Consider the following 16167-nt stretch of genomic DNA (forward strand, 5'->3'; position numbering starts at 1 on the left):
TGTATGTTCACTCTCTGTGAATTTTTCATGGTGCTTGGGAATAGAGCAAGGAGAAGTCATGTGAATTAACTGTAGGATTGTAGGATGTTAGCAAACAAAGACAGCATCTTTCATCTAACTCAACTGGGAATCAGACTAAAGAACTGGTCATGTTGAATCATCGGATGGAACTCTTTTGCCCTGAACAATGCTTGGATCAGCATTATTCATTTTAGCTTGTGGGATTCTTCTTTCAGATACTTCCAAGGCCAACTAGTATCATCCTTCTCTGTTCCCTTTTAATTAAAACATTCTTTACTTACATAAGTGAATATACACAGTCCATTTGAAGTTACATTTCAGAGGTCTGGAAATCTTTCTCTCGTTTCATCTGTGATTTTTATATAATTATCTCTTTATGGCATATTTTACATGCAATAAAATGCAGTTATTTAAGTGTACATTTCTATGCTTTGGATAAATTTATACATTCTTGTAACTGTTACCACGGTCATTACCATCATCTTCCAAATTTATTTTGTACCTTGATTCAGAGAATCCTCCCCTCTCAGCCCCACCTTGGCCCCAGGAAACCACTAACAAAGTAAGTTTACCTTTTCCAGAGATTTCATCTTATCCTTTTTTTTTTTGATTCCTTGATCTTTATTTTTTTAATTGTTAAATCGATACATTGTCATTGTACATAATTATGGAGTACAATTTGGTGTTTCAATAAATATTTATGTTGTATCATGATCAAAAGAAAGTAGTTAGCTTATACATCACTTCAGGTATTGATCATTTCTTTGTGATGAGAACATTTAAAAGCCTAGCCCTAAAACTGTCCTCATAAAATTAATAAAACTAAATTGTCAGTTTTCTTACCAAAAGCATAAGCTTTGAGTAGAAGCATGGCTAAGCATTAATCAGGTTTCCCTAGAGCCTACTTCTTTCTTGCTTCCTACTACTTAAAATTCACGTAGCCCCATCACAAGCTCCTAACTTCTACAGACAACTTCTTCAATGTTCAGAAACCTCAAGTTTCCATTAAGAGATGTTTTCCAGATCTTGCATTCTAAGGGCCCACTGACACCAGACAGTGTGAAGAACCCTCTGAGGAACTAAGTGCAACAAGGCAGTTTCTACATATTTATGATTTTATCTCCCATGCCCTAATCAGTGACCTCCTGCTTCTCAGCGCCATACTTGCCAAACTTACACCATGGAATACTATGCAGCCATAAAAAACGATGAGTTCATGTCCTTTGTAGGGACATGGATGCAGCTGGGAACCATCATTCTCAGCAAACTATTGCAAGAACAGAAAACCAAACACCACATGTTCTCACTCACAGGTGGGAATTGAACAATGAGAGAACACTTAGACACAGGAAGGGGAACATCACACACCGGGGCCTGTCGTGGGGTGGGGGGAAGGGGGAGGGATAGCTTTAGGAGATATACCTAATGTAAATGATGAGTTAATGGGTACAGCACACCAAGATGGCACGTGTATACATATGTAACAAACCTGCATGTTGTGCACATGTACCCTAGAACTTAAAGTACAATAACAATAATAAAAAAAAAAAGACACACACACAATCCAAAACTCCTCAGGGAGGTAGAGTTGAGGTTCTCTCCTATCTCCTCATTTGGATGCCCCTGTGATTATTAAATTCTTTCTCTGCAGCAACTCCCGCTGTCTCGGTATATTGACTTGTTACTGCTCGATGAGCACTTGAACATAACAGCCCTATAACACCTTCTAGCTATGATGCAATATACAATACTTTATTCTTAACCATAGCCACCCTGCTGTGCAATGGACACCAGAACTTACTTCTCCTATCTAACTTTGTACCCATTGATCAATCCCTCCCTATCCTCCCTTACCCCTACTACCCCTCCCTAGTCTCTGGTAAACACTCTTCTACTTGGTGCTTCTATGATATTAACTTTTATTTTTATTATTTTAGATTCCACATATATGTGATATCATGCAGTATTTGTATTTCCATGTCTGGCTTATTTTCCTGAACATGATGCTCTCCAGGTCCATCCATGCTGCCACGAGTGACAAGATTTCATTTTTTTTAAAATGGCTAAATAGTATTACATGGTGTGCATGTGTCTGTGTGTGAACATTTTCTTTATCCATTCATCTGTTATTGGACACAGGTTGATTTCATATCTTGACTATTGTAAATAGTTGTGCAATAAATACAGGAACACAGATATCTCTTAGACACACTGATTTTATTTCTTTTGGATATATATCTAGTAGTGGAATTCCTGGATCATACAGTCGTTCTAGCTTCAATTTTTTGACGAAATTCTGTACCGCTTATGTAGTGATTGTACTAATTTTACAATTCCATTACCAATGTGTAAGTGCTTGCTTTTCTTCACATACTCGCCAACACTTGTTTTCTTTTGTTGTTTTGATAACAACAATTCTAACTGGAGTGAGGTGGTATCTCATCGTGGTCTTGGTTTGCCTTTCCCTGATGATTAGTGATGTTGAGTATTCTTCATATACCTGGTGGCCACTTGTATGTCTTCTTCTGTGAAAAGTCTATTAAGATATTTTGCCCATTTTTAAATTGGGAGATATATATATGTGTGTGTGTGTATATATATATGTATATATATGTGTGTGTATATATATATGTGTGTATATATATCTCCCAATTTTTTAATCTCCCATGCCCTTATCAGTGACCTCCTGCTTCTCAGCCCCATACCTGCCAAAGATTTTTTTAAAAACACGGTCCAAAACTCCTCAGGGAGGGAGAGTTGAAGTTCTCAACTCGAGTATATATATATTTGCTGTCAAGTTTCTTATACAAGTGAATATTAATCCCTTGACAGATGTAAACTTTGCAAATATTTTCTCCCATTCTGTAGGTTGTCTCTTCCTTCTGTTAATTGTTTTCTTTGCTGTACAAAAGTTTTTTAGTTAGATGTAGTTCCATTTGTCTATTTTTGCTTCTGTTGCCTGTGCTTTGAGATCTTATTGTTAAAAATTTTTACCAAGATCAATATTATGAAGCATTTCCCCTGTATTTTCTTCTAGTAGTTTTATAGCTTTGAGTTTTACACTTAAATCTTTAATTCATTTTGAGCTAATGTTTTAAATGTTTGAGTTGATTTTTATATATTTATGTATACTCCAGTTTCTCTTTAGATTGCATACATCTTTTGTGTTTGTTATTGTGTCTTTTAAAGGACTTGCCTATCTCTGTTTTGATGAAGCATGCCCTGATTTTGCTCTCTAACTCTTAGAGAAGAATTTTACTAATTTTCAAATTTTGGAAATTGAGTGCTCAGTACATATTACTTCTGTCCAGCTCCCTACCTACTTCCCAGTCCAACCCTCTGGACCACTGACACCTTTTTTGGTTTGGTAGCACAACTTTTGAAAAAATATAATTTTGATCATATATGTTAAATATGATCATACATATACATATATGTGTACGTATGTGTGTATATATACATGTGCACACACACGTGTGTGTGTATGATTTAACGTATATTCCTCCTAAGGAAATCTACAATTCTAAGAAATTCTCAAATGAACTTCTACAGGTTTTTTGCAGCAGGTTTGATGTCTCCCCTTTTTATTTTGTAGTAAAATATATTTAGTTCCACTTAGTAAAATGTTATATGCAAGCTCATTCATTTTCTACAGAGAAATGGCTGTGAAAAAAAGTGGCCTTCCGCAAGTTCCTTAAAAATTTTGAGCCTTGTTTGGCTCACTAGAAAATAAAAATAAAAACAGAATTTGTGAGATTTAAAGGAAAATGGTTTATGTAAAAGTGCTTTACAAATGATATGGTACTATATGTATTATCTTATACTTGTAGTAGCAATTTTTTATTTTCTGAGATAGACAGTTTTTACCCTAAATTACAAATACCTAAGTCCATCAAACAACAATAACAACCACAACAAAACGCTTTTCTCATTTTGAAAAATGCTTACCAACCATCAAATGACTAGAACTATGATAGGTGTTGGAGATTCAAAGGTAGGCTTGTTGAAGAGCTCTCAGTGGCATGAGAGAGAATGGGAACAATTACAGTAACCTAATTTTGGGTTTCTATGTTTGTCCTCTGACCTTAGCAACCAAGCCAAAAGACCTGCAGTAAAGTGTTTGTGCAACACATGTAAGCACATTCTTCTCCATCTTTGCTGAGAAAATCCATAGTCACATTATATCAAATGTCAAGAGGTTTCACTTCTTTTTTCCTTTTTTTTTTTGTATTTGAGTTTATTAGGCTGGAGTTTATGCACCTGGACCCTGGTACTACGTGAAGGGAAGGTGTTGTTCTTGGCAAAATGCTCAGTAACAAGCCTATCGGATTACAGAGTGGATTTCCTTTATCTTGGGGCATTGGACTCTATTCAGGGGGCAGGAGGGATAAGATTTCACAGCTTGTTTGGACATGCTAGTCACTTCTTATTCTCATTCTTCTGAAAAGAAGAGTGTAATCTTCTGGCCTACATCCTAGTAGAATCAATGTCCAGACAAGTAACGCCTTCAGTGTTTTAGATGCCCTCTGCTGAACCAAACGACTTTATTTACCAAAAACAAGACTACTGCCTTCCAAGAGGAAGGAGGTGGCCTTTCCCAGAACTTCTAGCCAAACCAGGGTGTCCTGCTGTTTGGCAGAGGTTTAGTAGTGTTTCTATCAGGATTCCTTATATAAGAAAATCTCCTTTCTTACATTGTGTCCAAGGTGGTTTTTTTCCTCAATGGACTTCAGGGCATTCTTTTCCTAGTACTTCTTTTGGTATATTTTTTCCTTTGCTGTTTTCATGACTTCATTTTGCAGGCTAAATCTTTACCAAATATTCATGTCACTGAAATCCTTCTGGCAAATCTGCTAAAATGAATCATGTATTTTCCTTTGCAAAAATCTTTTAAAAAGAAAGTAGTATTCCTGAAAAGAGGTTTGAGGAGGTTCAACTTGTCCATCACTTCACCATAACACGTGCAGGTGCAAACACACACACACACACACACACACAACTTCTACGTGTACATGCATGACACTAAAGGCGCTCCATGGCGATTGTCAGAGTCCTCATTCGTGAGTCTCTCTTGTGACTTTCTTAAGATCAAAGGAGAAATTCAGCCCTGAAACTGTAGAGACAGCACACAATTTGGGGCATTTGTCCTGATTTACTTTTTGTTCATTATATGTGTTATAATTACAGGGGAGGAAAAAAATGATGTCCATTATATATGTTATAATTACAGGGGAAGAAAAAAATAATTGTAGGTGATTCTTATTTTCTTCTCCAATAATTTATTTATCATTTTAATATTTCCTACAATGAAAATATATAACTTTTTGTTTCTTATCCACGATTGTTGAGTTGAACACATAGTTGATATTTCCTATACTCTTTTTTGTTCAATAATAAATGCACTAAAGTCTCTAAAATATCATCTGAGTACCATTTGAACGAAAATCATAGGTGTTGGCACGTTGCATTCTCATGGTTTTCAAAAATTTCTAAGTAGTTTAATAACCCAAAGATTATTTAAAACAGCATTTTAATACATCCAGTTGGATATTTATTTATTGTTTTGTTTTATTTTTGTGAAAGGAGGCTATCTCCTTCCTTTTATTTTTATTATCTAGTTTTATTGAACTGTGTCAGAAGATATGAAATATTTTATTTAAAATCTAATGGCCAACTTTAATAAATACGTCATGGCTATTTGAAATTAAAGTACATTCCCTTTTGTTAGGTACACATTTTAAATATCTGTATGGCTGTTAACTGTATAATTCAAATATTCAAAATTTTAAATACTTTTTATCTGTTTAATCTCTTGAGTATTAAGGTAAGTGTGTTCCAGTCTCTACCATGATGGTTAAATATTCTGATTTTACTTGTATTTTTAATGGCACCTGCTTCCTATTTTATTGATATTTTGTTAGGTACATCCAGGTTCATGATTGTCAAATCTTATCAGAGTATTGTAACTTTACCAAATAAAATAACCCTCTTTTTACTTTTTGTCTCAGATTATTTTTTGTCAGATGTTAATATGGTAATGCTATTTCAGTTTTGTTGGCATTGGTCCAGTCTAACTTTTTTGTCTTCCTTCATTTTTCTACCTTTCTATGCCATTTTTATGTGTTATTTAAATACAAAATTTGAGAAGAATATTTACAATAATTATAAACACTGACATGTTTTGCATTTTCCTTTCTTCTTTCCTTCCCATTCATTACTGCATTGACATATTTGCCTTTATTTTTTCTTTTACTGGCTTATAAATACACATATTATTTCTTTTATTTTAGTGGCTGTCTTATATTTATATTGTGTTACAACAAATCATTCTGAAGATGCCTATGAGTTGTTAGCATTTATATCTATTTTCCTCACTAAGACAAAAGCTTAACATGCTTTCAACTCTCTCTCCTGCCTTCCTATTCCTAATCTTAGAATTCCTGCTCCCTGTAATACATGATAAAAATCAACATCAAATAAATGTTAGATCTTTATTTTAAACTTGATGCAAACTTATTATGCTATCTTAAGATGAAACAGAAACCACCATATTAGAGTAAAACATTTTATTGTATAAACAGAGGATCTCTGGATTAAGTTTTATATTTCAAGAAATAGGTCAGGTGGTTAATTTGATATTGAGTGCAGCTGCCTTTCACAATCTGGTCTTGAGAATCCACAACAATTTAACTTTCACTAAATATGGCACATAGTAAATAACCAGTCTATATGAACAGATCCTCCAACTTATCCTGATAAGTTCAGATTTGAGGACCCCCACACTATACCAAACCCAGATAGATGGGCCCTATCCCCAGAGGTTTGTTTTGTTTTGTTTTTGTTTTTGTTTTGAGATGGGGTCTTGCTCTGTTGCCCAGGCTGGAGTGCAGTGGCACCATCTCAGCTCACTGCAAGCTCTGCCTCCCAGGTTCAGGCCATTCTCCTGCCTCCGCCTCCTGAGTAGCCAGGACTACAGGTGCCTGCCACCACGCCCGGCTAATTTTTTGAATTTTTAGTTGAGATGGGGGTTTCACCCTGTTAGCCAGGATGGTCTCAATCTCCTGACCTCGTGATTCACCTGCCTTGGCCTCCCAAAGAGCTGGGATTACTCAGTACATTGGGGATGGGCCTGAGGATTTGTATTTCGAATAAGTTTCCAAGCTGTGCACATGATGCTGGTCTGAAGACCCCACATGAGGAATAACTAGTCTAACGCAATAAATTCTGAGCAGGCACTGTGGGTAAAAGACTGTATCTACCACCTGGGGAAAGCCATTTGTCCTTCCAATGTTCCTATTCCCGTTACCTCAAGTAAACGGGAAGATGAAGGACCAGATGGCTTCTAAGATCCAGCCAGCTCTAGTTTTTGTGTGTGTTCTTTTCTCTCTCTAAAGAGGCTGTGGTTTATTTTCTGTCACATTTGATAAAAGAGAACATCATATAATTGCATGTATCAGTGAGATAACTTTGAGATAATTACATAAGGCCAATTACTTTAGTACTTATATACCCATAAAAATTTCATACAAGAAGATACAATAGGCTTGTTAGGGGCAAAAAAAAAAAAAAAAAAAAAATGAGAAAGTAAAGTTCAAAATATAGAGTAGCTTACATAAGTCAGGCTATAAATATTTACACATTTAAATAAAGGCCAGAACTTTGCTTCTGTGTTTAATTTTTTAGCAGCCAAATTAAAAGAAAAATGTAAAAATTAAGATAAATGTTTTAAGAACTATGTAAAGTGTTGGGCAAAAAGATGGGAACAACAGACACAGGGGAATACAAGAGGAGAGGAAGGGAAGAGGGCAAAGGTTGAAAAACTACCCATTGGGTATTATGCCCACTACATGAGTGACAGATACATTCACACACCAAACCCCAGCATCATGCAATACACCTTTGTAACAAACCTGCATGTGTACCCCAATTCTCAAATAAAAGTTGAAAAACAAAAAACCAGAAAACCCCAAAGTAAATAAAGAAGTAAATAAATAAAAAGAAATATGTAAAATGTTATGTCATTCCAAAGGAAACCACTTGTATTAAGGGACAGTGGTTAAAACAATGAGAGGACTTTGGTAATAAGGAGCCTTGTGTTAAACCACAAATGATGGATATGACTTTAATAGGTAGATGTGGTAGGGAAGACGTTCCAAGCAAATGGCCCACTACAAACACACATGTAGACATGAGAAACCTAAAGCATATCTTGACAACCACAAGAGACCCATTTTGTCTGGGGCAGGAATTTTACCCCCTGGGAACATTTCACAATGTTTGAAGATGATTTTGGTTGTCACAACTGGGCAGTTGGTGCTATTGGCATCTAGTGGCTAGAAAACAGAGATACTGCTAAACATTCTACAATGCACAGAACAGACCCCAACAACAAAGAATTATCTAGTCCAATATGGAAATAGTGCTTCCTTGAGAAACCCTGTTCTAGGGGAGCTAAATGTAGACATTAATGGGGAATGCAACTGGAAAAGTAGCTTGCAGATTTTAAATGGTAGGCCAAGGAAAAGTAACCTGAAATAGAAGGTCCTGAGCAATGACTGAAGTTTTTTTTTTTTTTTTTTTTTAAATAACCATAGTGCCTTGTGGGAAACTTAATTGTCAAATACATAGAGTTGGCTGGGCACAGTGGCTCACACCTGTAATTTTAGCACTTTGGGAGGCTGAAGTGGGTGGATCACCTGAGCCTAGGTGTTTGAGACTGGCCTGGGCAACATAGGAAAACTTCATCTCTATTAAAAAAAAAAAATACAAAAATTAGTCAGGAATAGTGGTGCACAACTGTGGTCCCAGCTACTTAGGAGGTTGAAGCAAGGGGATCACCTGAGCCCAGGAATCAAGGCTGCAGTGAGCTAGGATTTCACCACTGGACTCCAACCTGGGTGATAGATGGAGACCCTATCTCAAAATAAAATAAAATAAAATAAAATCAACAACAACAAAAAACCCCACACAAAACATAGAGCTGATTAAAGGGATAAAAGTTGAAAACAGGAAATGGGTTGATCAATTATGAGTGTATGGCAATATTTCAGATGAGGGGTAAGAAGGACTTGAACTTTAAAAGGAAAGGCAATGATCAATTCCAGAGACATGGCAGAAGAGAAATGTTTATGCCTCAGCATCTGTTTAAATCATGGGAAGGGAGAAGGTGGCTGGAAAAATCACAGCATGGCTGAATTAAGAAACAGAGTCAGGAGAGAGGAGGGAACTGAAGAGAAACAAATACACTTTGATTTTTGAGGTGTGGGCAGGTCATTTGCAGGTGGACACACCAAATAGGCTTCTAGAAGGCAGATTGATTCAACTTGCTATTTTTGTTCACATTCCTGAACTTTTCCATTTGAGTTGAATCCAAGTTACCACCCTCATTTGCAACAATATAATCTTTTCACTCTCAGGTAAGGATGGGGGCACAGGCTTCGCCCTTCAGAGAAATTCAACTAGTGGGGCTAACTAATTCAAGTCTCATCCTAGCAGCATTGTATTGGAGTTCACTAAATATTTAACAGCAGGCAAAAGGAGTAATGTTTTGTTTACTATCAATTGTGTTTGCTTCTGTGTGCAGCTTCCATGATACCAGGGTTGTAAATTTGCAAGTCACATCTGTGTTCTGGGCATGAGCTCACACTTATGTAAATCACCTTCACATGCTGCTACAAATCCACTCAAGTCAACTGTTCAGCACATCCCAACATGTACATTGGAGAGATTTCCATGAATTACATTCTTTGTTTTAATCCGACATTGACTCATTCCCATGTATTTGCCATCGCTCCTGCTGCAACTTGACACACAGTGCTTTGTTAGCCTTGTTTTATATGTCTTACTTTACAGCCGGTAAAGATTCTTTCTCCCCTCCTCTTATGGCATGAGTGGAAGTAGAGGAGGCCAGGAGTTAATCACTGCCCACAGCTGATGTATACAGCAGCCAAAAGCAGGCATTTTGATATGTTTATTACAAGGAAGTATAGCCAGTTGAATTCCCTCTGACTTATGCAAGGCATAAATCCTCCACTGTAGGATTTCCTCAACCTTCCAGCTCCCTAGAATCATGCAATGCTGACTGGACGTGGTGGCTCACGCCTGTAATCCCAGCACTTTGGGAGGCCAAAGCTGGCGGATCACAAGGTCAGGAGTTCGAGACCAGCCTGGCCAGCATGGTAAAACCCCATATCTATTAAAAGTATAAAAAATTAGCTGGGCATGATGGTGCACGCCTGTAGTCGCAGCTACTCGGGAGGCTGAGACAGGAGAATTGCTTAAACCCGGGAGGTGGAGGTTGCAGTGAGCCAAGATGGCGCCACTGCACTCCAGCCTGGGTGACAGAGCAAGACTCGGTCTCAAAAAACAAACAAAACAAAACAAAGAAACAAACAAACAAAAAATAAAGAATCCTAAATGCTAAAATGCATGAATTCTACTCATTCCAACTACATTCTTGCCACGCAATTAAAGTCTATGTTACAAAGAGCAAGCATGATATAAGGCAACTAAACGGGTCAATGGCAAACCTTCCTTGTGTCTGTCCTGTGGGTTTTCTGTCAACTGAGTTATTAAACTGCTATACCAGTTTCAGGAGTACATCTATTCCATGAGTTTTGTTGGCTGGGTTGGGTTCCATAATTAAGTCTTTAAGGTACTCCTCCTCATGCCCAACAGTCAAAAGCAAGAAGAAGAACATAAACCAGAGTGATCCACTGTTTAACCTGCTGAGAGAATGTTTTGATGTGAAGCCCTTCCCAGAAGTGAGAATGACCAAGGAGAAATTATCTCCTTCTAGTCTCTCACCTTCCATCTGCCATGAATGAAACAACTGCTAGGCAGAGAGACTGGTCGTTGCCATTGGTCTGCCATGCTTGGTATGGACATTTTTTTTTTCAAGGGACACATCAGTCCCTCGCCTGACCCCAGATCCTGAGAAACATCTTGTGAGGTTATATCTCTTCCACACCATTGAAGAATCTATCTCTTTGATATTTTTGAATGGCTTCCAGACCATAAGTCCCTCCTTTGACACTTGCATTTTTTGCACGAACTGCATTATTTACATACTCAGAGGTTTAGAGTAACCAACAGCAAGTGTTCTGCAAAGAGAAGCAGAAGGTAACTTAGTAGGTGACTTAATGGTAGGAAAGACCAAGACAAGTTTTATCAACCCCACAATTCTCCAGAACTAGCCCTGATTCTCTGATTCATTTTACGTTTGTCTGAAAATTTTGTTTGAAGAAGATGAAGAATTATTAAATATGTAATAAAAAATTGGGATATTTAAAAAAGAAAAAAAAAATCCTTGGATTCTTGGAGAGCTATAGAAGAAATTGAGATTCTTGGTCTAAAAGGATTAAGATAATACCTGGGTGCATGTTTTATTTAGTGTCTAGACTTCTGGGCAGACAAGTTTCCCTGGGGCTCTGGGAGGAAATTCCAGGATGGTAAATGTAAAAAATTAATTCTCTAGGGGCCTTAAAAAAAAAACAAACCTTTAGAAATTCTTCTTTCTTTCACATAAGACCGATTAAGTCATATTCTTTCTTCCTACTTGTTTCAGTAATTGGAAACATCTTCAAACTGATTCCACAAGAATGACACAATTTTCAAGAGATGAAATTAAAATTATGCCATTAATAATATTTTAGAGGTATGGCATGTATTTTCAGTGGTCTTCCTCACCCAGTGAGTGCTTCTATTCAGATTTTGTTGAAAATGACCACTAGGGCTGAGTTGGGAACTCTTGCCTATTACCTAATAAGCCTCCTAGTCTGACTACTCCTGGGAACCACCAAACGTGTTTCCCAACTTTTCATGCTATACACATGCTTTATGCACTTACATATACACAGAAACACAAGTTAAAATTAGCTCTGTTAATGTCTGTGCTATTTTCCATTCTGTCTTCAACAGTTTTCCTATCATGCTCTTCCCTATGACAATCTTGGATGAAAAAGGTCTACTTGATATTGTCACATATATTTTCACCTAGGAATGGAAAAGGAATTTGATTTTTTAATTTTAACTTTTATAAGTTTCATTTCAACTTTTATACGTTTTTTAAATTTCAACTTTTAAAAGTTCAAAATTTCAACTTTTATAGATATATTATGTATCTATAATAAGTTGAACTTATAGATTCAACTTAACGTATTATAAGTACACATGCAGGGTTGTTACGCGGGTAGACCGTGTGACTCTGAGGCTTGGGTCCCTACCAATCTCATCTCCTAGGCCATAAGCATAGAACTCAACAGGTGTTTCCTCAGCCCATACCCGCCTCCTACCATCCCCTGTCTAGTGATCCCCAGTGTCTATTGTTCCTTTCTTTACAATCATGCGAATCCAATATTTAGCTCCCACTTATAGGTGAGAATATGTGGTATTTGATTTTCTATTCTTGCATTTTGTTGCTTAATCTCCTCCAGCTCCATCCGTGTTGCTACCAAGGGCATGATTTCATTCTTTTTTATAGCTACATAGTATTCTATGGTGTATATGTACCCCATTTTCTTTATCCAATCAACTGTGGATGGGCATTTAGGTTGATTCCATGTCCTTGCTCTTGTGAATTGCACTGCAATGAACATGTAAGTCCATGTGTTCCTTATGACAGAATGACTTATTTTCCTTCAGGTTATATACTCAGTAGTGGGATTGCTGGGTTGAATGGTAGTTCTATTTTAAGTTCCTTGAGGAATGAAGTGCTTTCCACAGTGGATGAAATAGTTAGCAATCCCACCAACAGTATACAAATGTTCAAAAAGGGATTTGTTAATCCTGTGATTTAATGAAATTACCTAAGGTTTCTACTAAACATGATTATCATTTAACATCCATAATTAGTAAGCAATGTACCCTAAGGACTTTAAAGCAATTTTTAAATAACCTATGGTAATCTAGAAACTATTAGAAAGTGTGAGTCATTATTTCAGGCCCTATTTACAAGGACCCTGAGTACCTTAATTAAACCAAATGAATCTAAACTATCTCGTGTTACACAATTCATTGTATCTTAGGATAAAGATACGCATTAACTAAATAAACTTCATCTGCTATATTCACCAGATAATGAGTTAGTGAAGTAATTAAACATAAATATTTTTAATGCCAAGGAAAATGAATACTCAAGGCCACCAACCCAGCATTTGGCAATCTTGTTAACTTTATGTCTTCCTTTTAAAGAATTACAGGAAAGGTTAAATTGTTCAGGATAAGTCTGGATAATCTCTGAAGAAACTTTAATAAAAACATCACTTGTGAAAGGGGCCGCCATGATCTTTGAAAAAGTATGGTCAATAACATGGTTGTGTATTTTAAGTCCTCCTGACCGTTTGCTCTTTAGTGAGTAGTACAATCACTGAGAAGTAAATCATTTTGGCTATTTTATAAAAAGAACTTAACAAATACTAAATAAATACTTATTTCAGGGTGAAGACAAAGCTTTGTTACAGAAACTACAACTTGAATTTATATATGTGCAGTGTCAGTTAAATTTTAACAGTGGCTTGAGTCTAGGTGATTTTAAAGTTTGAATATAAAATCATGAAGAAGGAATCAAAAGTTAGGCCTTCCACAAATTTTAATAAATGGCTTCACCTTGTTTATTCCTGTCTTCATATATATACCTTTGTTTACAGTGCCCAGGATGAAGGTTTACATCTCACATGGATGTACATTTAAATATATACATATAATATTTTTACTGCTTTTTGGTAACTATAATTTTTCTTCTTTTCCTGTATTTGGTCAAATAACCTTTTTTTTTTTTGAGACTGAGTCTCTCTCTGTCACCCAGGCTAGAGTGCAGAGGCATGATTTCGGCTCACTGCAAGCTCCGCTTCTCGGGTTCACGTCGTTCTCCTGCCTCAGCCTCCAGAGTAGCTGGGTCTACAGGCACCCGCCATCACGCCAGCTAATTTTTTGTGTTTTTAGTAGAGACAGGGTTTCACCACGTTAGCCAGGATGGTATCGATCGCCTGACCTCGTGATCCGCCCGCCTAGGCCTCCCAAAGTGCTGGGATTACAGGCATGAGCTACAGTGCCCGGCCTAGTCAAATAACTCTTCTAACAGCAACAGCAATGAAATAAAAGCAACTTTGCTACGTGCCACACACTATAATGAACATTTTACATACATTATAGTCTCATTTAATCCTTAACAAAACCTTTAAAGTAGGCATTACCACTATCATTTTGCATAAAGAAACTGAGTCAGAGAGATGTTAAGAAACCTGCTTAAAATTAAATTGCTACTGAGTGGCAGAGCCACCATTTAACTGAGATCTTTGTGACTCCAGTTAATCCTATCCACTATGTTATACTGTATAGAACCACTATGAGTGTCTACACTAAACCGGGGAAATGATAATTCTCTTCTTTGCAATTTATCTGGGTTAATAATGATCCATGTTTAATTTTTTGCATTGTATTGTGAGTACCTGATCTTGTTGTTTTCTTGTCCTACAAGGTATAGGCTTCTTTGAAAAAAATTATGTATTACCAAACTTCTATAATAACTCTCACTTTCCATATGTGTATATATCTGGCCCTCAAAATAATTTGTGGCAACTCGTGAGTTATACAATTGACAATTATTTGTTTAAATTAAAGGAGGCACAATAAATACAGGAAACATTCTTCAGAAGTCAATTTAAAAGTCTCTAGGAATAAATAAATTACACAGTATCACAGGACACATCCAAAAGAAACTTTCAAACACTGGCTAAGTGGAGATGTTACATGCATTGCAATTCCAATGTATAGTGCAGCTGTTTTCATGAAGTTGATGTTCACAAAGTTAAAAATAATTGCCAGAATTAATCACTGAAAAGTTAATAACTTTAAGAAATATGTAATGAATTGTTTTGCACACATTTTTATCTTTAGATAACTTGTTTTTTTGTATTCTTCGATTTATGCCTATTAAATTCAGGGCAGACAATATATTAGCTGAACCCTTAACATTCTTAGGTTGACACTTATAATTCTTACAGCTGTATGCAGCTCAGCAGGGCTTCATTAATAAACTGGCATTTAAGTCATTCGGTTTATTCTACTGTGTGTAAGTAGGCAGAGGAACTGTTACCTTGGGTGACATTTAAGTGCAATAAGTAACTCTACATCTATTTAATCTGCCTAATCGGTGTTTTTCAAAGCAATGGCAGCATAAAACACTTTTTGTGGCAGTCTCTCACAAGACACCCAAAACAACAAAATTAACAAGGAAAAGAAGAGAAAGAAGAAAAAACCTTGCCCAGTGAAATGAAAAAATGAACACAGCTGTGCCAATGACAGTGATGAGTATCTGCCGAACACAAAGCAAGAAGGATCATTCTGCAGAAGGCCATTCAAAGCAACTTACATATCTTGATCTTAAGCATTGTGGCTGATTTTTTTTTTTTGTTTGTTTGCTTCCCAAAAGCAATAAAATCAAAGGCCCAACAAATGACCGTTTTCTTAGAAAACCAAAATGTAGAGGTACTAGCTGACTAAGGGAAAAATCACATATTCACTTAATTCTAGAGTCCCATTTCCAGTCACAGAGTATCACAAAAGCAGGGAGAAAGGGCACCCGAGCCCATTTCCCAAGACTTAACATTCTAACTCAGAGGAAGGTCTTAAGGGAGGGAGTAGAGGGTAAGTAGAAAGTCAGCGATTCTCTTTGCGGTTCTCAAAATCAGCCTAATGAAAATAAAAATAACAATAAAGTAATTATGGAGCACAGAACTTGTGATAGACCAGAGAGAGAAGATCAGAAAAACTAAGGACATGCTCCCAGAGCAGAGAGAGGACAAAGATTAGTTGAGAAAATGTTCTGAGTAGGAAATCTTTTTGGGGAAAGGGCAAACTAACACTACCACAAAGCCTGATATTAACTAGGTGCTCAGTAAACATTCCTTGAATGATTGACAGAAGGGAAGAAGAAAGGAGAGAAGGAGGGGAGGAGGAGGGAGAGGAGGGAGAGGAGGCAGTGACAAGCAAGTTGCCGTCCGTCATTTATCTTTCCTTTTTACCATGTTTACACTCTTACCACATATAGATGCAGCCTGTTCCTTTTTTGGTTTTTCTACCAAACATCTAGACTCCATGTGATATTCTGGGCGTATCTACATCTGGTCCAGAATAGTACATTGTGTT

General features: G+C 36.7%; 1 protein-coding gene across 2 annotated transcripts in view; it reads left to right on the forward strand.

Annotated features, from left to right (window-relative positions):
- LOC105469072 (potassium inwardly rectifying channel subfamily J member 2) overlaps window positions 1-16167 on the forward strand; it is a 46038-nt gene that overhangs the window by 17974 nt on the left and 11897 nt on the right. The gene's annotated exons all lie outside the window — the stretch shown is intronic.

Source organism: Macaca nemestrina, chromosome 17 (assembly GCF_043159975.1).
Source record: "Macaca nemestrina isolate mMacNem1 chromosome 17, mMacNem.hap1, whole genome shotgun sequence".
Lineage (NCBI taxonomy): Eukaryota > Metazoa > Chordata > Mammalia > Primates > Cercopithecidae > Macaca > Macaca nemestrina.